The 19,865-nt window shown below is 41.8% G+C and overlaps 1 long non-coding RNA gene across 1 annotated transcript; it reads left to right on the forward strand.

Moving 5' to 3' along the window:
- The first annotated feature begins 11,355 nt into the window (after positions 1 to 11,355).
- LOC144376249 (uncharacterized) lies at positions 11,356 to 18,590 on the forward strand. Its single transcript, XR_013436487.1, has 2 exons — positions 11,356 to 15,878; positions 16,382 to 18,590. It is a non-coding gene; the product is annotated as an uncharacterized LOC144376249 (long non-coding RNA).
- Positions 18,591 to 19,865: the final 1,275 nt, after the last annotated feature.

Below are 19,865 nucleotides of genomic sequence, written 5' to 3' on the forward strand. Positions count from 1 at the left end.
ACTCCATATTCTATGAATCAAATTGATGAGTTAGCTAATGAGATAAATACTTGGGCAACAATCAAGTGCAAATCTAATGTTTCATTTGATAACCACTTACCATCTAATCCTTTATTGTCTTTTTGGTCATTGCATTCTGTAATTTTTCCAAAAATGTCAAGAAAAACACCTATCATGAATGCTCCAATATATTCACTGATGGGTCAAATAATGGTACAGCAGCAATAGTTACACCTGATCAAACTTTTACATTTTTAGTACCCAAACAATCAGCTCAAAAAGTAGAGCTTCATGCAGTATTACAAGCTTTTGTGATGTTTAAAGATTCTGTATTTAATTTATTTTCCGATAGTCAGTATATAGTTAATGCTATAGTATCCCTTGAAGATGCTGGTAGGATTTCCCCTTCCTCTACTGTTTTCTCTTTGCTTTCCACTATACAAAGTCTAATCTGGGACAGAAAAGATCCATTCTTTATAGGACCTATCAGGGCACATACAAGATTGCCTGGAGCCCTTAGTTTGGGCAATGATTTAGCAGATAAAACTACACATGACATACATATTTTCTCCTACACTAGAAGAAGCTACAAATTTTCATAAAAAGTTCCATGTCAATGCTAATACTTTACAAAAGCATTTTAAAATAACTAAGGAACAAGCTAGACAAATAATAAAACAATGTCAAAATTGTGTGACCTTTTTACCACAAGTTAATCTTGGAGTCAATCCTAGAGGACTGATACCTAACCATATTTGGCAGATGGACGTCACACACTTGCCAGAATTTGGAAAATTAAAATATTTGCATGTTACAGTTGATATTTCTTCTGGATTTTTGATGGGCTCCCTTCATGCCGGAGAAAAAAACTAAAGATATTATAGCTCATTGCTTACAAAATTTTGCCACTGTGGGCGTTTCAAAACAGTTAAAAACAGATAATGCCCCTGGTTATACTTCTACCTCTTTTAAACAATGTTGCTCATCATTTGGCATTACTCATATAACAGGAATCCCATACAATCCACAGGGACAAGGCATAGTTGAAAGAGCTCATCAAACTATTAAAATGTACTCATTAAAGCAAAAAAGAGGGATGGTAAGGGGTATATATTCCCCAAAGATAAACTTAAAATAACCCTTTTTACTCTAAACTTTTAAAATTTGGATTCATCAGGACTTAGTTCTGCGGAAAGGCATATTGTCCAAAAAATGTGCATAAGCTCAAGGTACTTTGGAAGGATATTCTAACAGGACAATGGAAAGGTCCTGACCCAGTAATTGTCTGGAGTCAGGGGTCTGTTTGTATGTTTCCACAGGGAGAACAGCAGCTGATTTGGATTCCAGAGAGATTAACTAAGGTCCTGACCCAGTGATTGTCTGGAGTCAGGGGTCTGTTTGTGTGTTTCCACAGGGAGAACAGCAGCTGATTTGGATTCCAGAGAGATTAACTAAAGCGATTTCTACAGACCAAAAATAAGATGATTTGGCACAAATCCATAACAGCTGATATCCAGAACTCCAGTTTGGCTACCCTTACATCTGCGACAGAACCAGGATGCTTTTTTCAATATCTATTTTATTATTGCCCTTTCCCACATCATGAAGTTCTATTTTGTTTTTTGAGCTCATACAGACCTAGGTTAATGTTTTGCTGATCAGTCATATTTTTTGACTATAGAGTTTTTAAACATTGCAATGGAGATTTCACCTGTAAAAAGTTACAAGGCCTTTACTATTATGTTATGTGTTGTATGTATTATATTATGTGTGTTCACTTGTGTTTTGTGTTATATGTTTGAATGTACGTATGTCCATATATCATATATGATGAGTGCTCATGAAAAAATGGATCCAAATATTTTTTTTTTATTCACGTGATTTAAATGGTTTAATTTAAGTTGGTTAAACAGCTGTTGAGGATTGTTTTAATATATGAACAAAAAAAGAGGTTAACAGATCTGTTTGTTTACTTTCACCTTTCCTTTTCATTATATTTAATAATTCTGTTGAAGATAAGGTACATTGTTAAGAAAATTGTTTTCTAAAAAAAAAAAAAGAAGAAGAAGAAAATTGTTTTCTTTTAGTGCCTTCTGTAATGTTATATAATTTTTTCTTTAGCCATTATTGCCAGAATTCCTATCTTCATCCCAGTGCTGGTGAAGAGAAAGATAAAACCAATCTACAGCTTCTGCAATAGCCATCACTGAACTGCTTGCAGAACTTGCCTGGACTATGTATCACTTGTATGCATTGTGAACTCACTTGTATGCATTGTGAACTATCTGTTGGTGCAGCGACTTGTGGTAGTGTTGGGGTATTTCTGCTGATGGTGTCATTGGTGGTACAATTTATTCCAAAAGGAGCCGTCAGTTGGCTTGGTGTATCTTCCTCCCTTCTGCTTGTCATGGTCGTTCAGCTAAAATTTGGGAGCCAACAGAGGTGAGGCAGAGAACCTCACCCCCGCCCCTGCTGGTACAAAGACCTATCCACAGGTGTGGCTGTATACTGGACTGGTAGTCAGTGACGGGTAAGATCCAATTGCAATGGTGCCAACCTAAGACAGGAGGCTGACGCCCTGAAGTCAGCTCATCCAATAATGGGTAAGGACCATATGTACTATTGGACAACCTAAGGCAGGCACGGTCCCTAAGCCACATGCTTGTTGTTTAAACAGAGAGGGGGAGATGTTGAGAGCCACAGCCAAAGGGGCCCCAGCAAAATCCTAGCTGCCAACTGATTGGCTCCTCTGTGGTGATGCTCATTGGGCTGTTTCTCCCCCCTTTCAGACCACGGAGCTGCTCATTGGGTGACTTTTTTGGCTCTGCCCACGCGACCCAGCCAATCATCCTCAAGAGCAGGAGGAGTGGGGGAGGTTGAGAGGCTTGTGGGAAGCCAGTGGTGGCAGTTGGGCTCTGAAGGTTTTCCTGAGGAGCTGTTTGGTTGGTGTTTGTGGTTCTAAAAATAAAGTTCTTTTCTTTTGACAAGTGGCTCCTGAATTGTGCCCAGCCAGACCGCAGCACATGGTAAGAGATAGGGGTTGAATTTCATTTTGTTGCATATGGATTTCCAGTTTTCCCAGCACCATTTGTTGAAGAGGCTTTCTTTTCTCCAATGTATGTTTTTGGCACCTTTGTCTAATGTAAGATAATTGTAATTCTGTGGGTTAGTCTCTGTGTCCTCTATTCTGTATCATTGGTCTACCAGTCTGTTTTGGTGCCAATACCATTCCCTTTTTGTTACTATTGCTGTTTAAATACAGCAAAACGTAATTGCTCATACTCTGGCTGGTTAGTGGGATTTAACTTAATAGGGTAAACAGCCAAAATATGTGTCTCTCCCTCCTCCATCACTTGTCATGAACATTCAGCCAAGGGAGATCTAATCTGGGGCAGTGTTGGTGGAGGAGGAGAGGGCTGTGAAGGTGGAGTGAATGTCTCTCTAAAGTATGCTGGAGCAGCTGTTGCTAAGGGAGGGGATGTTTGCTGGGGAACAAAAAAACTTAGAAACAGCATAATGACAAAGAAATCAAGCTTGCCGCACAAGCACAGGAGCTCATGGCTCCTCATGAAGCTTCTAACCTATATTTTCCCAGTTTTTGAATATAAAGAACCACTTTCTAGGGGCTAGGGTTGTGGCTCAGAGGTAGAGTGGTTGCCTAGCATGTGTGAGGTACTGGGTTTTATCCTCAGCACCACATAAAGTAAAATACAGACATTGTGTCCACCTATAACTAAAAAATAAAGATTTTTTTTTAAAGAACCACTTTCTGAGTACTGGGGGCAACAGAAGTCTATCTATGCCAGCAAAGCAATGAGTCAGCATTACCTACAGTATGTCCATCCTTGCGAAATATGAAAGCTCAGCCCAATAATGATGACGTTGAGCATCAGATAGGGAATTTCCCATAGCTTACCAATGGTGATCAGTATCAGCCAATGAAAGATGCACATCAAAGCCTGTTCCAGGCAGTAAGCTACTCCCTTTACTCATCAGCACATCCAGAAGGGTCCCTGTTTGGGGCTTACTGGGCCCCAGGCTTCAGAACAGAGAGGCTGAGAAATAGTGTGGGGACAGGACTCTCCCCAGCCCCACATGGGTACCAGCTTAAAGAAATCAGTAGGAGACAGAAGCAAGGTGCAGAGGCAGAATGGCTAGATGGCAAAATGGCTGCTTGTCTGAGCTGCTGGCTTAATTTATACCAATAGGTTACATATGGTCACTGACATAATTAGTACATTATTATTATATCACTAAGTAGGTTATAGCAAGTTACAATGTAAGATATTTTGTTTATGGTTAGATATGTGCTCTGGATATATGTGGAAAACTGGTACAGACATGCCTAAGGCATGTGGGTCCCCAGGCATATTCAATCAAAGTAATTTGTTGCATACCCTCACATAGGGCTCTCTGAATGTAACTAGGAAGTCTTAGAATTGTTTTGCTCGATAATGGGTGATTTAGGGAATCTTGCAGTTTCCATGGCATTCACTAATGTGACCTGCACAGCTTCAACAAAAGATCTCAAGTAGGGGTGACTGGAGATGGAGAAAAGCACAGAGACAGTTTAAAGAAAAACTGGGGCCAGGTGAGACATTGCACTCTGATGGAAGAATAGTGACCCAGAACTAGCTCCACAAATTTATTGTATAGGGTCTCATAATAAGGAAGTTTAACTATAAGGGCATTGTAAATTATCCAAAGCTTGTGAATTGTCAGAGGCTTCTTTGTGTGCACTAAAAACCTACACAGCTAGAAACATTTTTTGCAGCTATCTACTGTTGCAGTGCTAGGAACATTCTGCTGCATCCAGGAAACCTATTGTCCTGATATGTCTGGTAACTGTTAGTGTCAGAGCTGAGAGTCAAGGCTTATAACATCCTTGCTGTTGGCAAGGAATGTTTCCCAGGCTTAGCTTTTGCCAACACCACAGGATCAGGTGGTGATTAGGGGCTCATTTGCTCTGCACAATTCACAATCCCACAAAAATTCTCACTGCAGGGATGGTGGAATATATCAGTAGTGGAGAGCATGCATAGCATGCTCAAGGCCCTGGGTTCTTTAGTACTTCATTAAAAAATAAATCTTCACTGCATTTCATGCTGTCAGGGCTGTCTATAAAGACCTATGCCATTTAACCTCGGTGTATTCCCAACATCACTACCTTTACCTGAAGTTCCAGAATTAGATCTTGGGTTCTCAGCCTTGCATTGGTAACCTGAGAGACATCTATAACCCTCACAAGAATGTTGAGCCAAGATCCTTTTGCTGGCCCTAGGCCTCTTCGGCTCTGCTTGGATTTTCACCTTATTCATACACATTTCGCAACCCTACCCTTCCCAATAGGTAGGTTAGATCTTTCTCTTACAATAGCTGGGTATCCTACATTAGCTACCTTCCTCAACCATCTACCTGGTAAGGAGGGCCAACACTCTGAATCTAACCTGGTAGCAAGGGCTTGTCTTTGGTCTGGAATTTCTGTGGAGATATTTTATGACCTCTATGTGATCTTGATTGATCTGGACATTTAAAGTGATCCCACATCTTTTTAAAAAGTGAACATACCCACCAGATCTGGAGACTTTGAATGACTTTTCAAGATTCTTTAGCCTGTCAGGGTTAAGGTCAGATCCATGTCCAGGCATACTGATTCCCAACCGTTCCACTGCACTGCCTCTCCCCCGGCACCCAGCTACTCTCTGAGCCCCCTCCCATCTTTTCTGCCCACCATGGGCTCTTCCACGACACTCTTGCTCCATGCAGTCTCTATCCCACTCCTAACTGAATCCTTCCTCCATGGAATCAGCATGTACCCTGGACTCCCACTTTCCAAGCTTCTGGCTTTTGGAAATTTTATGGATGGTTTAAGTTTTCCTTCACAGGGAACTTCTCAAGTAAATTTAAGCTTCAGGTGAAATTAATGAACTTTCTTACCATTTAATAAAGAAAAGATTGGAAATTGCATAAAATATATAAAATAAAAATGGGTGAAACCTAAGGCATTTGTTTTCCAGCCTTCTCCTTACAGGGTACAGACTCATTCTTCTGGTAGTTTCCTAGATGCATGTAGATCAGCCAGAATCATAGTTTTTGGCATCTAGGGATCCTTCCTAGGCCCTTTGAAATCTTAACATCATAAGTGCATTCCAACATGAGTCAAACTGTTCCTGCATTCTTGTTTTACCTTGTTTGATGCATACTGCCTCCAGTATGATATTAGGATTCAATGCTAGTTAAATTTCTTCCCACAAGAGATTCACCACTCTGCCTACCCCATCATCACCCACTCTTTGAGCACCCCTTTGGTGTTTGCAAGATGAATTGTCATCTTGATGGACAATTTTGTGAAAATTCCAGCTCTCTGAGGAGACAGATGTCACTTGGGTTAGGTCTGGATAAAGGAAATTTCCCTGATAGTTGCTTACACCTGAGGATCTGGAAGAAAAACTACCCCTTAGACATTTGTTTTCTTCCCCTATTGCTGCAAGTACAAGATGAGAGAGCCCACTGACCCCTGGAATTAATGAATAAGAGTGTGTGTGTGTGTCAAATACTGTTTCCTTAGGTTTTATTTTTCTTATGTCTCTCTCTGTGTATGATTATTTATGTATTTTTGTTTGTGGTTTTATATATTTACAAATCAATATATTTTGATGTTTATTTGTCATTTATAAATTAATATATTTTTTTGACATGTAAATCAATATATTACATTTTCACAAGGTAAGTATAATTATTATAAATATAAATTTGGGCAAAAATGTATTTCTCCTATGTCATACGGTAAAGCTGGCAAATAAAACTACATTATATATATGACTAAATTTTTGTATTATAAACATTGACATATTTATATGATTATGCATTTTTTATAAGTTCAGTCAACATGAATAAAGGTTCAGCAAACCTCTAGGACCCCCAAGGTACAATATGCCAATTTCCCCTTTCTTAAAAGATTGGTAGAGTGAAGTAGGAATAGAACTGAAATTGGCAACTCTCTAAAAGTTCAGAATACAAAGAGATTTGGCTGCTCCCTTCCAATCAGAGGTATCTAACCACCAATCACTCTCAGTTTTTGAGAGGCTGGGGCTTCTTCCAAACACCTTTTCTTTTTTCCCCACCCAACCAGTGTACAATACCCTAGAAGGCCAGCTTCTACATAATGAATAGAATGTTTTGAATCATATATCACTGGGGTTACCTACAGAGTCACATCACCTGTGTTCTCATAAACTCAAGTGGTTGAACTCTGGGTCAGAATGGTTTTAGAGATTCCCTCAAAGTATCAAGAAAATCCCATAGGATATCAGCAACACACACACAAATAAGCAAATAGAAACAAATGAAGAAACAGACATTTACTGTGGTGTCCTGTGAGATTTGTCACATAAAACTGACTGATATGGGATAGGAAAATCCAACAGGGGAAGTCTATTGCTACTGCCAAAGCTTCTGGGCAGAATACCATGAGGAAGGCAGTGCCATCATTTTCAAATCCTACCAAAGTGCCATCATCCAATTGTTGGTAAGCTGATTTCCTCACACAAAACTCTTCCTCACATAGGTTTCTCATCTTTGTAATACTTGGTGAGACAAACAGGTGAGTGTTTTCCTGCTTGGGTGAAAATGAGACTTCCCAAGAGATGATAAAGGATTATTTTGGAGACATGGGTTTCACTGTCAGAAGTCAAAGGTTGGGATTAATAAATGGGACAGAAATGGAGGTAAAACCTAGAGTAGGGCCACGCAAAATTATGGGTTGTCTTCAGTTCTTGAGTGTCCAAATATCGAACCAGGAGACTGAAGACTAAACAAGTTAGATGCAAGCCAAATGTGACTGGATCTAGTTGGATATTAGAAAGCTTGCCAAAGGCATTCAAATTAAACCTTAAATTGGAGCACTTGAGGCAGACCTCTGACAGAGGATGGAGACATACTGCCCATGTGGGAACCCTTGGAGCTATGAGGCTAACAACCCCCCAGGGGACCAGATTCTAGAATATGAATAGAAGATCTGGAACCCTTTGGCTCCACTAATCACCAGGCCCCCACCCATCTTTTCTGTTGTCAGAAGCTCAGGTACCCAAATGGTGGGAGCCTCAACCACTTTACCTTCCTCAATAAAGAGACAGGCTTTCTTCACAAACACCTCCTTCCTCTTCTTATTCCTTAGTGCACTAAGCCCTAGAACACCATACTCCAGGTCATAAATATATTGGTTAGATCCCTGTGGACCTGCTAATGTATAAAGGCCCCATGTCGTCCTTTCTCAGAATCTTAGGTAAAGACTAGATAGGGCTGGAATTGGAGACTCTCTAAAAATACAGTATTCCATGGAATATAGTCACCTTCTTCACCAAGAAACACCCAGCATATGATTGAATCTGGCCGTATGTCAGCAAGCCTTCCAAAGACTCTTAAGTGATCCCTATATCACTGGGTGTAGGCCACTGGCATTCAAGAGGATGGAAGCATACTGCATATGCATGTGTGAGGTAAGAAAGTCCCAGGAGTCCATCCTTTATGTCATGGGCAGAGGGTCCTTTGAGTAAGCCTGCTACATACTCTTCACTAAGCCTTAGATTTGGAAACACCCACGCGGGCCTCTGGCATTCAAGAAGATGGATGCATATAAAGAATGTGCAAGCTATGAAGCTAAGAAAGCCCCAGGAAGCTAGCTTCTGGGCCGTGAATAGGGTCTGGAATATTTTGGATCCACCATTATCAAAGATTCCCATGTTCTCTGTTCTGAGCAGCTCGGTAGGAAGAAGGCTAGACAGGACAGGAATTGGAAACTCTCTGAAAGTACAGGGTCCCTTGGGATTTAGCTACTGTTTTCTCCAAGAAACACCCAACAACCTCTCTAAACATTCCTGAAAAAAGAGACAAGGTCTCCTTTGTAATACCTGCTTCTTCAAAGTCCCACAAATAAACCTCTAGGTAATATACAGTCTAGATTCCTCTGGGTCTACCAATGTACAAGCGCTCCATCTTCACGGTTCTCAGAATCTAAGCTGAGTGAAGTCTGACAAGGAGTGGAATTGGATACTCTTTGCAATTATAGAGTTCTATGGGATTTAGCTCTACCCTCCTCAGAAAAATACCTAACCACCTTTCTTAATTCTCAAAGAAATATTGAGAATATCTGGGCTCCTTCTAAACACCACTTTCATTTTCCTTTCTGTACCAGTTCACACCCTCTCACATTGTCTACATGTTATTACCTTGAATTATATACCTACATACATTTATATAGCTGAGAATACTGGATGTGTAAGTAGGAATCCTATAATGACTGGAGTGGCAAGACTGCAACCAATCGTACCATGTATATAACACCATGCATCAACTCTCACTGTTTGCAGCACATGGCTTCCAGTGCTGATCCCTACATTCCCCCAACTCATGTCCTCCCCACCTCTCAGAATATTCCATTCAATGCATGTACCATATTTTGTTTACCATGCATAACTCTACAATGCACATGGATGTACAAATGGATCTTTAAAACCCAACTTTCAATTCTTCTTGGTCTTAATCCAGAGGTGGAATTCTGTAATCCCACAAAGTTTGTTTTTTTAAGAATTGTCATACTGTTTTCCACAGGCTGTACTATTTTACATTTCCATCAGCCTCATGGGGCTCCAATTTCTTCACATCTTTAGCAATACGGGTAATCTCAGTGTGTGTGTGTGTGTGTGTGTGTGTGTGTGTGTGTGTGTGTGTTGCTGGGGGATTGAACCCAGAGCTCTGTACATGCTAGGTAAGTGCTCTATCACTGAGTTACACTCCCAACTCACATTTCAGTTTTGATTTGAACTTCCTTCATGTTTAGTGATGTTAAGCATCATTTCCTGTGCTTTTCAGCTATTTGTGTATCTTTTTTTGAGAAATGTTTATGAAAATCCTTAGCCCATTTTTGAAAAATTTTTGCTGTTACTGAGTTGTAGGGGGTCTTTATGGATTCTAGTTATTAACCTTTATTAGATATATGATTTGCAAATATTTTCTCCCATTTCATAGGTTTTCTTTTCACTTTTTGGTTGTGTCTCTGATTCACTGAAACTTTTACTTTTAATGTGGTTAAATTTCATGTGTTTTTCCTTTGTTACCTGTTCCTTTGGTGTCTTGTAGGGAGATCTGAGTTATAACAAAAATTACTACAGTTAATGCCTTACCTAAAACTGAGGCCAAGCAGAAGAAATAAGTTCTCAGCTCATCTGAAATCCCAACCCAACTCCCTGGCTGTCTGCCCTAGGACAGGTAAGCACACTGGGTTCTGTTGTGGTTCTTATGCTGGCTGCTGATCACTCACAACAACAGCTAAGAGGAGACCTGAGAGCACACACGGTTTCAAGCCAGACTACATGTATCTTTACTCTTGATTCCATTTTACATTGAGGCTCCATTTTGTATAAGAAGAGCCCCTTGCATTAAAATTCCCACACCTGCATCTTCCACATCCTGCTTCTCATGCTTAATACATCCTGCTTGCTAGACCATAACATGAAAAAAAGGAAAAAAAATGTTTCTCAATATATTATCTTTTGTTCCTGTGCAATGTTGCTTTGACCTACTTTGCTTGTTATTTTGGGCTATAAAAGGCATGCTTTAGACCCTGGTGGGGTAGAAGGGTGCAGAGACAATTTGGTAGCTACCCTTTGGCCACTGGCAAATAAAGTTCCTTGTCCTGCTTCAAGACTGAACCTGGTAAATTATTTCATATATACACAATGGAATATTACTCAGCAATAAAAGAGAATAAAATCATGGCATTTGCGGGTAAATGGATGGAGTTAGAGAAGATAATGCTAAATGAAGTTAGCCAATCCAAAAAAACCAAATGCTGAATGTTTTCTTTGATATAGGGGGCTGATTCATAGTGGGATAGGGAGAGGGAGCATGGGAGGATTAGATAAACTCTAGATAGGGCAGAGGGGTTGGAGGGGAAGGGGAGGGGGCATACAGTAAATAATGATGGTGGAATATGATGATCATTATTATCAAAAGTACAGGTATGAAGACACGAATTGGTGTGAATATACTATGTATACAACCAGAGATATGAAAAATTATGCTCTATATATGTAATAAGAATTGTAATGCATTCTGCTGTCATTTATAGATATAAAAATGTGCCACAATATTTAGACCCCTCAGTGAGATCACTGGAGTCAGGGCTGTGGCTCTTGGGCACATAGGGATCCTGGATCCTTGGACCCAGAGAGGGGCACCCTCCCTCTCAAGTTGTAGGATCTCTCTGCATTGCAATTGTCTGGACCCACTGCAGTGACTGATTCAAGCCTGCCCATGGAAGATGACATGGAACTGCATGTGTTTGAAGGTACCTCACTTATTCTCTCAGTAGCAGAGTGTTTCCTGGCTTGGCCCAGAAATCCAGTAAATAGACAATGTCAAAGTCTGAAATCTGGGAGGAGAGAGTGTACAACTCTTGTTTTGTTGATGTTTGTCTCCATCTGTCAGTGACTTTTGGTTCTCATCTGACTGTCCATCCCAGTACCTACTTTCCTTTTAGTTTGACAGATCAGATCCATCAGTGACTGGCTGATATGCCAACTTCAGACTCCAGTCACACTTGGTGTCTCATCAAATTCTTATCTCTAACTTTCTATTTCTGATCTAATCAGTTTCAACATTTGATTCCACTAGAATGTATGTTAAAAATTTTCTCATCTGGGTTCCACAATGATTATGGGGTATGCCTGACACTGGGACACCTCCAGACCCTGTGTGAGTTGGAATGGCCCACATTCAATGTGGAATGGCTAAGTGTGGTTCAGTGGACCCCCATGCTGACCAGAGGGTCTGGAATGTGGTAATTTGTAGGCCTGGCCATCCTGATCAGTTCCCATATATAGACCAATGACTTGGTTCTAAATCCTCTGCTGTGGTGTATTAAGGAAGTGACATAGTTGGCCAAGATTCTGGCTCTACAGGGTGGCAGGGTTCCCAGAATTGCCAAAAACAGGATAAAATGCAAGGCACAGATCTACAACAGCCTCCGTGGCATCTGTTGGCTCCTGTTCTGCCCCCTTCAGGTGAGGACAATTTGCCACTCCCCATATAATTCTCATGGGCCCCAGACCCCTGCACATTCCCATGTGTCCTACCCTGGATCTATTTTATCTCCTTCTTCTTCCTCTTTCAGAGTGTCCATAACTCTCACTTCTCTCTTTGAGTCTATTTTTCACATTCATCACCCCTCCTGGGATGATTGCCAACAACTGTCCAAAGACTGTCCTAAATTAAAGGCAAAAAAAGAGCAAGACAGAGCCCAACAACTCTTGTTAACTCTTTTCACCTCTGAAGAGCAAGGACCACATTAGGACAGAGGCCAGCAAAGCTTTTCTTGAGGCTGCTCATTGCACCAAAGCTGAGGTGACAACTGCTAGAGGATGCCCTTCCTGATACCATCCAGATTGGGACCCTAATTCTGATGTGGGCCAGGCACACTTGGATGCCTATCACCCGCACCTATTTGTAGGGCTATGAGGGGCAGCTAAAAAAGCCCATCAGTTTTTCTGAAACCACTGAGGTACTCCAGGGACCCAAAGAGGCTCCATGTTTGTTTTTTAAAAGTTTGAAAGATACTTTCAGGACATACACTCCCTTTGATCTGGAGGCACCAGAAAATGCTCAGGCCATAAATTTGGCTTTTGTCTCTCAGTCAGCTCCAGATATTTGCAGAAAACTCCAAAAACTCAAAGGGTTTGCAGGCATGAATTCTTCCCAACTACTCAAGGTGGCCCAGAAGGTTTTAACAATCATGACAGTGCAGCTGAGAAAGCTGCAAAATACCAGTTTAAAATCTTGCTGACCACTATCCAAGAGTCCAGAAAAACCAGTTCAGAGTCAGATCAAAGGAACAGAAATCCAAAAGGAAAGAAAACCCCATTAGGGAAAGTTTGATGTGGCTGGTGTAAAGAACATGAACATTGGAAAAAGGACTGTCCTAAATTAAAGGCCAAAAAAGAGCAAGAACAGAGCCTAGGTGGTTCTCACCATGGCCTTCCCCTCTGATTCAGAGGCTGATGAATGAAGGAGCCAGGGCTCAATATCTCTCAACCTCCATGAGCACATCCATGGTAATTGCCAAGATAGGGGTCCAAATTCTTAATCTTGTAATTGATATCGGAGCAGGATATTCTGTCCTCACCTCTCCCATAGACCCTGGGGAAAAGTCACCATACAATAGGAAAAGGCACAATAGGAAACATCAAACATTACCCAATGACCACCAAAAGGACTGTACACCTGGGAACAAAGGCAGTGACACATTCTTTTCTTGTTGTCCCTGACTGCCAATTTATCCTTTTAAGATGTGATCTCATCTGAAAATTGGGTGCTGTTATCTCATTTTCTCCTATAGGCACAACTCTTTCTCTCAGACTAGCTTAGCAGCTCTTAGTGGTAATACTGCTCAGTGATGAATATATGTTTACTCCCCAATCACTCTCCCAAAGAAATTGAACTATTGAACTGCTGGAAACAAAAATATCTTGATGTATGGACTGAACAAGGACATCCAGGCCTTTAACAATTTTAACAATTTCAACACCACCCTCCAGTGGTTGTAAAAACTTTTATCTTCGGCACAAAAGGTGAGAGTAAAATGAGATAGATATCCCATGAGTTTCCAGGCTCGAAAATGAATTTCTCCTCACATATGCTGACTCCGGGAGGCCAGAATACTGACTTCCTGCAAGTCCGCCTGGAACACACTGTTCCTGCCTGTAAAGAAGCCAGGAGGAGGGGCTGGGGTTGTGGCTCAGCAGTGGAGCGCTTGCCCAGCACATGCGAGGCCCTGGGTTTGATCGTCGGCACCACATAAAAATAAATGAATAAAGATATTGTGTCCAACTAAAAAATAAATATTTTCAAAAAAGAAGCCAGGAGGATGTGAGTAATTACTGGTATAGGACCTCCGAGAGGTAAGCAAGCAAGTTGAGACTATTCATCCTACTGTGGCCAACCTCTGTGTAATTTTAAGCCTATTATCCCTCAGCACCTACTTTATTCTGTTTTAGATTTTAAGAATGCCTTCTTCTCTATACCTTTGGTGCTCATCAGCCAACTTATATTTGCTTTTGAATAGTCAGACCCAGAAATACAAGGCTCTACTCAACTAACGTGGACTCGCCTACCTCAAGAATTCAAAACTTCACCCACCTATTCGTGTGAGATTCTACAAAAGGACTCACAAAGTTTCAGACTAACTCATCCTGAACTAATTTTGTTACAGTATGTAGATGATTTGCTGCTGGCTGCAAAGGACTCTCTAGAGGGCACTGCAGATTTCTTAAAATACCTCCAAGACTGAGAGACTGAGTTTCTGCCAAGAAAGCCCAATTATGCCATCCCTTAGTAATTTATTTATGTTACACAATAAGAAAAAGGGCACAGACAGTTGTCAGGGGTCCTAAAACAAGCCATTATTCAGATACTCAGTCCCACCACAAAATGATAGGTCTTGAATTCCTGGGAGTGGTAGAATACTATATGTTGTGGATTGCTTCCTTCATGGAATTGGCAAAACCTTTGTTTGAAGCCACAGCAGGAACTGGTTCTATAAAATGGGCAAAGAACATCAGGCTTTTGAGGCCATCAAAGAAGTCCTAACACAGGCCCCTGCCTTGGCCCTGCCCAATGTCACCAAGCCCTTCAATTTGTTTGTGGCACAACATTGAAGAGTTGCCAAGGGGGTTCTCACCCAGGATTTAGGACCCAGGAAAAGATTCAATTAGGGTGGCCAAAAAGTTAACTTTGGGACAATTTCTCATGGCAACCACCTCACACTTCCTAAACAGTGAACCAGATAGATGGATAACTAATAGTCATATTATTCAATACCAAAATCCATTGCTTGACCATTCTTGACTCACCTTTGCCCTGGCATGGGCTCTTAATCCTGCATCTCTGATGCCAGAAGATGACCCTTGTGAGCACATTCATAACTGTGAGGAAATACTTGACCAGGTGAGCTCAGGAAGAGCTGACTTGACTGATGTCCCTCTGACTCAGACTGAAGCCATCCTGTTTGTGGATAGTAAGCAGCCAGGTCATAAATGGGACTCAAAGGACTGGAGCCATGGTCACAACAGAAAAAGAAGTTATTTGGGTTTAAGTGCTGCCAGCAGGTACCTCTGCACAGAAAACAGAACTAATTGCCCTGACACAGGCTTTGAGGTGGGCCAAAGGTAAGTAAATCAACATGTACATGGACAGCCGGTATGCTTTTGCTATCTTACATGTGCACAGAGCCATTTATAAGGAGTGGGATTACTAACTGCTGAGGGAAAGTCCATAAATAACAAAGATGAGATATTAGCCCTACTTGAAGCAGTTTGGTTACCTAAACAGGTGGCCATCAGGCACTGCCAGGATCACTAAAAAGGAGAGTCCAGTCATTTGGAGCAACAATTTTGCGGATGAGATGGCTCACCAAGTGGCCCAAGAATTTGAGCCAGCCACAAAGTTGGTCTGGCTTTATACCCTAGGATTTGCCTTCCTCCCTTTCACACTATCACCCAAAAGAAGAGAAGACTAAAGAAAAGGAGGGACCAAAATTAGATAGCTGGTGGACTTTGCCTGTTTTCAGACTAATAGTGTCCTGGACCCTAAATCAAATCATTAATATAAGATTTGCATGCCATTACTCATTGGGAAAATAACAAATTAACTGATTTTCTGTCTAAAACCTACTACATGCCAGGACTAAAACAAGCAGCTCAAGACATCACTGTGCAATGTACAGCCTGCCAACAAGAAAATGTTAAACAAGAAAGGTGGACACGACCTGGGGCCAAAAACAGGGTGACTGACCTGGAGACCATTGGGAAGTTGACTTCACTGAGGTAAAGCCTCCTTATAATGATTATAAATATCTCCTGGTTTTTATAGATACTTTCTCAGGTTGACCAGAAGCATACCCTACTAAAAATGAAACTGCTTGGACTGTCACAAAATTTCTTCTTAATGAAATTGTACCTCCCTATGGACTGCCAGCTGTCATAAATATATGGACTGGCATTTACTGTGGCCACAGCACAGGGAATATCAAAGGCCTTAAATATAAACTGGAAACTTCATGTGCTTACCACAAAGCTCATGACAAGCCGAGCACATGAACTAGATCTTAAAGAGTACCCCCAGTAAATTTGTTTTAGAAACCAGTGCTGAGTGGCCAACACTTTTAACTATTGCTCTATTGTGGGCCTGATGTACTCCTTATAAAGAAATTTGTCTCCTTTTGAGATCATATATAGGAGACCCCGTCCCTTGCTTCCTCGGGTAACTGACATTCATTTGGCTGAGATTAGCTGCCAGTCTCTCATAAACTACCTTAATTCTCTCCAAGGATTCAATTTGAAGCTCATAAATTCCTTCAAGGGAACCAGCCCTGAGAGACCACTGATATCCAACATCTATTCCAGCCAGGAGACTATATCTATGTCAAACGGTTCCAGAAAGAAGGACAAAAGCCAAGATGGAGGGGACTTTACTCAGTCATCCTGACTCCCCAATGGCCATAAAGGCAGAGGGACTCACAGAATGGATTCATCACATCCAAGTCAAGACAGCAAAGGTGTCTCCTGCAGAAAAATGGACAGCCCTCAGAGACCCCTGACCATTCTCTAAAGATAAGACTAAAAAAATGTTAAAAATGTGTTTTTCTCTTGTTCAGACTATGCTATGAGGTCTGAGCTGCCAAACCTCATTGCCATTGGAATATACCATGGAAAGAGCTCAGGGACAGACCTGAGATTTGCTGATTATATATATATATATATATATTTCCAGGCAACCTACCCCAGACAATTGGAAACTCAAATGTTTCAATGACCCTTCTCACTATTGTTGTCCCCATTGGCTATTGTTACCACAGCCACTTATCCTGAGGGGACCTAATGACACCACTTGGCTCCCAATCTGGAAGGAAGAGGTCACTCTAAAGGTTAAGATAATGAAATCCATCCATTACAAAATCCAAACTGGGTATACCCGGGGAATCCATTTTTATCAGAGGAGATTTGACAGTGGAAATACCCCCTGAGCCCTAGGACAGTGGGTCCTCTAGCAGAGTTATAAGACACTTTTCCCTAGTCACAGCCAGAGAGCCCCAACCCTGGCAAATCACACTCATTGGTTTCCAGCCAGTCATCCTAGGAAACTCTGGGAGCCCAATCTGTTCCCCACCCTGCAATCGCCCACCAGGTCATTAACTGTGAGGAAATACTTGACCAGGTGAGCTGGTCTGGACTGGCAAATGACTGGTGACTATTTCTCAAGTCTAAACCCCTTTACTATATAGGGTTGGGTTCCACTCTGGAGCCCCTACAGAGGCTAATGTTTCTGTTTCTGTTAACCCAGGACCAAAACTTACCCTAGGAGATGTGTCAGGAAATGCCACCAGCCTTGTCTTCCCTGGCATTAAAAATGTGCTATCCAATTTCCCCACTGATGTTTGCTCTTATAATATCACTGGAAACCCTACTTTGTGTCCTATTTTTTTCCCTCAATGAGACCTGATTTGCTTTGATACTGGACTGGCCTGCTATATTCCCCGAGACCATTCCCCAAGTATTTGCATTATTATACATGTATTGCCTCAGATTTGTGCCTATAGTGGGCCAGAGGGAACTCATCTTCTTTCAACCGGAGAACTTCAAGGTGAAGGTCACTGAGTCAAAAGAGTAGCTTATTTCCTCATTCTAGCCCTAGTGGGATTAAGCACGGCAAGATCCACTGTGATGGGAACTGCAGCACTAATAAAAGGACTCACCTCCCTAACCTGAGATAAACGAAGACCTAGGTCATTTAGAACAAGCTATTGACCACCTATATGACCAAGTTCAATCTCTGGCTGAAGAGGTACTTTAAAACAGGAGGGACTTACATGCCTTGTTCATGTCACAAGGGAGGCTTTGTGTGGCCTTAGGAGAGGCCTAAAGCTTTTATGCTAATAAGTCTGGAATCATCAAAAGTTCCATGGCCAAAGTAAGGGTAAACATTCAAAAACAGAATCAAGAGTTAGAAAAAAAATGAGTCTTGGTTCAAAAGGTGGTTTGAATGGAATCCCTGGCCAACTATCCTTCTCACTGACCTAACTGGATCCATAGCCCTAATGTTTATAGGATCATTTATTGGCCCCTGGATTTTAAACTGGCTTGTCAAATTCATTAAATAACACTTTTTTTTTCAGTCAAGTTAATATATATACTCATGGCCATTACAACCCTCTACCTAACTTAGAAAGTGAATCAATGGTTTATATAAGAAGAGCCCCCTCCCATTCAAAAGCCCACACCTGCATCTCCCAAAGCCTGCTCCTCATGCTTAGTACATCTTGTTTGGCAACACATAACATGAAACAAAAAAAAAAAGAAAAAATGTTATCTTTAATTCCTGTGCAATGTACCTTTACTCAGGTTGCTTTGACTTACTTTGCTTGTTGTTTTGGGCTATAAAAGGAATGCTCTAGACCCTGGTGGGGGTCACAGGGTGCAGAGACAATTTGGTCTCTACACTTTGGCCACTGGCAAATAAAGGTCCTTGTTCTGCTTCAAGACTGACCGGGTGAATTATTTCAGCCATGCCACAACAACACAGGCCTGTCCACTTGCACCAATCCTTGGTGCCCAGGTCTGACATGGCAGGGATCCTAGAGAGGGAGCAGCTTTTTCTCCTGACAGGCACTGTTGCTGCTGCATGTTCTCTGTGGCATATGCCCATTAGGTGATATATGCAATGCCTGGTGTCCACAAAAGTGTTTAAATTGAAATTTATATTAAAATCAAAAGGAATAAATAATAAGGTATATATAATAACGTGGCCTGGATTATGTATGTCTTATACCTACACAATCATAAAATTCAGTTTTACTTTGGATGCAGGAAGGAGTTCATAAAGGAAGCATTTCCTGTATCCATTCTATCTCAAGAGTCATGGTATGGGGACCTGAGCCCCAGAAGGATGAAGCTTAGCATGGAGCATATAGATCAGGGAAGGCAGAGACCCAATTGAGGTCCCACCAAGAAGGAAGAGCCAGATCTGATCAATATCAGAGCCCTTCCCTTTCCATGCCTTCTCCCCACATGTGCTAAGGTGCCAAACTAGAGCCATGGGCAGCCACTGGGAATCCCACCTATTATCTTGGTTGACTTCCCCAATTCTCTTATATTTTTCCTGCATCCATGGAGGCAGATTTCATGACCTCTGTTCTTGGAGGTTCAATGACTTCAAGCCTTATTACCTTCCTGGGGCAGCCCCCCACATACTTCTAATCTCAGGTGTCTTTTGGAGCATTTGTCAGTTCCTGGTCTGCTCAGACATCCAGTGCCCACCCCTCACCACTTACAGGTTGGGTCTGTAGCTGTGGCTAAGGTATTCTCAATGCTCAGCCTCTTGGGTGCCTGGCCTCTATCCTCTCTACCGACCTGAGCCCCACCTGCTATCTCTGGCAAGCCTCTGTAACCCCTTCTGATGTTGCTGCCTATTGCCCTTGCAAGTCTTAGGACACTTGTTTAATGACAACAGAGCATGCAGCAGGCACTTCCCCAAAACCCAGCACTGCTTGTAGTGTGGATCTGATCAGCCTCACTAACCATCCAAACCTCCTGGGATCTCTCACTGGTCCAATTTTGAGGGTAAGGGAACTGAGATCAGAGGGCTCAGGGGGCTTCCCAGTCCACACATGTAGAAATAATAACCTCTGTTTGGGGGCAAGATGAAGTTAACAGGGCTGCTTTCTTCACATACTAGCCCTGAGCCAGCAGAGAGTCAAACTGGCCAGCGGAAGGCTGTGAGGTGTGGCTGAGATGTACTCGAGGCCTCTCTGAGTG

This window comes from Ictidomys tridecemlineatus, chromosome 1 (assembly GCF_052094955.1).
Source record: "Ictidomys tridecemlineatus isolate mIctTri1 chromosome 1, mIctTri1.hap1, whole genome shotgun sequence".
NCBI lineage: Eukaryota > Metazoa > Chordata > Mammalia > Rodentia > Sciuridae > Ictidomys > Ictidomys tridecemlineatus.